Below are 5,444 nucleotides of genomic sequence, written 5' to 3' on the forward strand. Positions count from 1 at the left end.
AAAAAAAAAAAAGAAGAAGACATGAATGTGTACCAGTTACACGAGAAAAGACTCAACATGCTAATCACAGGAAAAATGTGAATCAAAATCACAATAACATGTTACCTTACTATAGTAAAAAATTTTATAGAAAAGGTATTAAGGATGATTTGGAGAGACAGAAACTTGTACAATATTGGGAATGTAAATAGGTCCAGTTATTATTGAAAGTTCTGTGGAGTATTTTTTAAAGATCGATCTACCATATGTTATGCTGCGGGGGATGGGGCAGTGGATATCTAAAGCAAATGAAGTCAGTACATAAGGCAACACCTTCATTTATATGTTTATTTCAAGTAGTATTCATGAGCTGATGAATGTATTTAAAAGACTATGATGCATGTACACAATGGAACACTCCCCAGTCATTAAAATAATAAAGTTTTTTTCTGCAAATGTAAGAATTGAGCGAACAGGGATACCTCATAAAAATACCAAGGAGCAAGGAATTTCCATTTAGCCTAAAGACAGAGAGCTTCAGAAGGGTTTACAGAGCAAACACCTATCCACAGGAAATTCCCAGTTCCAGGAAATGTCCCTGAGAGGGTGGAACTCCCCCCCCCAACCCCTCCTACACACAACAGGAGGGGTGGACCTCCTCTCCTGGAGGAGAAAGTTCAATAGAAACAAAAGAACAATGGGAAAGATAGCCAGCCCATGTTGTAAAGTGTAACCAGCCCATGTAAGCTGTAAAACTCTGTTCTGAAAAGGTATAAAAAGTAAGAGTTTTGTTCCCTCAGGGTCACCTTTGCTCCAAATGCTAGACTACCCCAGTATACTGGATCAATAAAAACCTCTTGCTGATTACATCGATCTCCATCTCTGTGTCTTCACAAATGGGACACCCATGACGAATTTAACATCTTGGTGCACTGGCCAGGAAGGGTCCTCCTCTTGTGGGACCAGTGACTGGAAATTGGAGGATTGTGTCCTTGGAAGATCGCGCACTTAGGAGATCGTATGCTCTAGTAGGTACTGTGGTTGTTTCTGTGTCTGTCTGACTTCTTGAATCTCTATCTGTGATCTGTATGGCTGCAGCAGTTTCTTGTTCTTGTAAGGCAGGTAGAAGTACCTTGCTATCACAGGCTACAGGAGTCCTGGACACTCCAGACTCTGTCTGGGAAGTTGGATCCAAGAGGGTCTGACTCCATCTGGGGGTAGAGATGGCAAGAAGGCCACTACTGTGTTCTTTTATTTTCTGCTTGGGACGTTCATGGCAGGGGCATATTTGTCTGTCTATCTCTGTCCTCTTGTTTGCATGTGGACTTGGACCAATGATATTTTTGGACAGTATGGAGCAAACTGTGTCTACTCCCCTGAGTTTGACTCTTAAACATTGGGCAGAAGTTAGGTCTAGGGCCCAGAACATCTCAGTAGAGGTGAAAAAGCATAAATGGAAGACTCTTTGTGCCTTGGAATGGCCTTCCTTTGAGGTCGGGTGGCCAGCCGATGCCTCTTTCTCCTTGACTCCTATTAGATCAATCAAACAGTGAGTCTTTAGAACAGGCCTGGGAGTCACCCAGACCAGATCCCATATATTCTGGACTGGGAAGATTTAGTATCTAACCCTCCCCATTGCGTCCGTCCGTGAGTGTTTTTCCTCGTTGTACAGGACCAAGTCAAGAAGAATGTCCTCTCAGACATGGCGGCCGACCTTCTCTTCTTGGACCTCCCTCCTCCTTACCCTCTTATACTCCAACCTCTTGTAGGTCCAGCTGCAGGACCCCTGGCACTGCTGGCTGCAGGTCCCTTGGCCCCACCAGAGGAGTATGGAGAGGTGCAGAGGCTTCACCCTCAGAATCAGAGGGACCTGCCCACGGGACACACAGCACGAGAGGAACGGTCCCCGACCAGACCAACATTTTGCCCCTCTGGGTCTACGGCCCTCCTGATGAGCAGGGCTACCAACCCCTGCAGTACTGGCCATTCTCAGTGGCTGACTTGTATAACTGGAAGACTCACAAATCACCCTTTTCTGAAAACCCTCAGAACCTGACTAACCTCATTGAATCTCTACTCTTTTCCCATCACCACACCTGGGATGATTGTCAACAACTGTTACAAGTTCTGTTCACCACTGAGGAGAACTAGTGTGTCTTCTTTGAGGCCAGAAAAAATGTCCCTGGGGTGGATGGGCCACCCTCCTTCCTATTGGTTGATATTGATGCAGGTTTTCCACTGACCAGACCAGACTGGAGCTACAACACGCCTGAAGGTAGAGAGCATTTGATAGTTTTCCACCAGGCTCTCTTGGCAGGTCTCAAGAGGGCAAGACGCCCCACTAATTTGGCAAAGGTAAGAGAGGTGATACATGAGCTGAATGAGACTACCTCAGCTTTCTTAGAGAGGCTCATGGAGGCCTACCACCAGTTCACTCTTTATGATCCCAGCAGTGAGGAACATAATAAGGATACTGTTACAGTTGCTTTTATTGATCAGTTGAGTGAAATATCAGGAAGAAGTTGCAGAAACTAGATGGATTACAAGATAAGTCTTTGAGAGAGTTAGTGCAGGTGGCTGAGAAAGTATTTTATAACTGAGAGACAGAAGAAGAGAAAGAAGATATGAAACAGAAAGAACAAGAAGCTAGAGAATTAAAGAAAAGAGACAGGCAAGGAATCTTCATAGAATCTTGGCCACAGTAGTTGGAGAAACTAGGGAACCTAATAAGATAGTACCTGGCAACCAAAGAGAACCTCTGGCCAGGGACCAATGTGCTTACGTAAAGAAAAGGGGCATTGGTTGAGAGAGTGTCCCAAAAAGAAGAAAAAAGGGCCTTATGTTTCACACAGAAAACCGGTGGGGCCTAAAATGCTGGCCATTCAAGAGAACAGTGACAGTGAATAGAGGGGATGGGGTTCAGATCCCGTCCCCGAACCCAGGGCAACCCACTCTCTGGAGGGGAAACCCACTCAGTTTCTGGTGGACACAGGGGCAGAATATTCAGTCCTCCTACAATCGGATGGGCCAATTTCCAAAAAGAAGTCTTGGGTACAAGGGGCCACTGGCAACAAACAATACTCATGGAGTACCTGAAGAACAGTGGACCTAGGCGTGGGCTGGGTATCCCACTCGTTCATTATCATCCAGAATCCCTTTGCCCCTTACTATGGAGAGACCTTCTCACTAAGATGGGAGCACAGATCCATTTCCTCCCAGAAGGATCCCAGGTCAGGGGCTGGCAGGGAGAACCCATCCAAGTGCTGACTATGAAGCTAGAAGATGAGTACCAGCTCTTTGAGAATAAAAATTGCAAGCCTGAAGATATAGATTGGTGGTTACAGAACTTCCCACAGGCCTGGGCTGAGACAGCAGGAATGGGGAAAGCTAAGAACCAGCCTCGGGTCCACGTGGAGCTGAAGGCTCAAGCCAGCCCAGCAACTGTTCGCCAGTATCCTATGTCCAAAGAACCCTGAGATGGGATCCGGCCCCACATCCTATGCCTCCTCCAACTGGGGTTCCTACAGAGGTGTCAGTACACATGGAATACTTCCCTACTCCCAGTATGAAAGACAGGGTCCAATGACTATAGACCTATCCAGGACCTCAGGGAAGTAACAAACAGGTGTCCGACCTCCACCCTGCAGTCCTTAACCCATACAACATTTGTGTTTCTTGCCTCCCTCTAGGATATGGTATACTGTACTAGACCTTAAAGATGCCTTCTTCTGCCTATCACTAGCCCCTAAGAGCCAAGAGTACGTTGCCTTTGGATGGAAAGACCCCGAGTTGGATATAATGGGCCAGCTCACGTGGACCCGCTTGCCCCAGGGTTTCAAGAACTCCTCCACTATTTTTGATGAGGCCCTACATCAGGACCTAGCAGCCTTTCAAACATCCAATCTCCAGATAACTCTTCTGCAATACATAGATGATCTTCTTAATGCTGCATCTAGCAAGGAACTGTGTTTAGAAGGGACCAAACATCTACTTGTGTAACTGGGAGAGTTAGGCTATTGCGCCTCAGCCAAGAAAACCCAGATATGCCGTCAAAAGGTCAGTTACCTAGGGTATTCACTCAGGGAAGGGAAGAGATGGCTATCAGATGCCAGAAAAGAAACCATGTTTCACATCCCACTGCCCACGAATCAAAAACAGGTTAGAGAGTTCCTGGGCACAGCAAACTTCTGTCACCTGTGGATACCCGGGTTTGCTGAGATGGTGGCCCCTTTCTATCCTCTCACCAAGAATAAGCAGCAGCTTGTGTGGGGAAAAAGAGCAGGAGGTTTTTGACGCCATAAAAATGGCCCTCATGTCAGCCCCTGCCCTGGGTCTCCCTGATGTGACTAAACTATTTCATCTGTATGTGGCAGAGAACAATGGCATAACAAAAGGGGTCCTGACCCAAAAACTGGGACCATGGAAGAGGCTGGGGGCATATCTCTCAAAAAAGTTAGACCCTGTGGCCTCCAGGTTGCCTGCCTGTCTGAGGATCATGGCCGCGGTTGCAGTGTTGGTTAAAGATGCTGATAAATTTCACTCTGGGACAAGATCTGGTAATATCCATTCCACAGGCCCTAAAGAGTGTGGTCTGCCAGTCCCCAGATTGATGGCTCACTAATGCCCGATTGACTCATTATCAGACTTTGCTACTCAATTCTGACAGGATCATGTTTGAACCCCCCACAGGCCTAAATCCAGCCACCCTTCTCCCAGACTCTGATTTTGAACCTCCCATCCATGACTGTCAGCAAGTGAGGCACACGGGTGGAGCAGAGACCTGTTTGACCGGCCCTTGGCTGATGCAGAAAAGACTTGGTTCATGGATGTGAGCAGTTACCTAGAAAAGGGGCAGAGGAGAACAGGTGCGGCCATGGTGGATGGACAACAGGTTGTATGGGCACAAACTCTGCCAGAGAAAACCTCTGCTCAGAAAGCCAAGCTCATTGCCCTCACAAAAGCTCTTGAGCTAGGAGAAAGCAAAAAGATCAACATCTACACAGATAGCAGATACACCTTCAATAAGGCCCATGTCCATGGCACCATCTACCAGCAGCAGGGATTACTGACCTTAGGAGGAAAAGAAATCAAGAACAAGCCTGAGATCCTGGCACTTCTCAAAGCCTTATACAAGCCAGCAAAAGTGAGTATTACTCACTGTCCGGGCCACCAAAAGGGTGATTCCTTTATAACTCGAGGGAATAATCTGGCAGATTGAAAAGCTAAGGTGGCAGCTTCTAGAGCAACCAAGGAGATGGTGGGCAGAGAGTCTGAATCGCCTGAACTTATGTTCCAGTACACCACTGAAAAACTGGCAGTCATCTCAAAGGATCCTGAAAATTGTTTTGACCAGAAAAAATGGGGTCTGGATGACCCCATCAGGTAAGAAAATACTACCGCACGCCTTTAATCCCAGCACTTGGGAGGCAGAAGCAGGCGGATTTCTGAGTTCAAGGCCAGCCTGG

General features: G+C 47.0%; 1 pseudogene; it reads left to right on the plus strand.

Moving 5' to 3' along the window:
* Positions 1-4,852: 4,852 nt before the first annotated feature.
* Positions 4,853-5,444, plus strand: part of LOC116098790 — a 20,266-nt pseudogene continuing 19,674 nt past the window's right edge.

This window comes from Mastomys coucha, chromosome X (assembly GCF_008632895.1).
Source record: "Mastomys coucha isolate ucsf_1 chromosome X, UCSF_Mcou_1, whole genome shotgun sequence".
Classification (NCBI taxonomy): domain Eukaryota; kingdom Metazoa; phylum Chordata; class Mammalia; order Rodentia; family Muridae; genus Mastomys; species Mastomys coucha.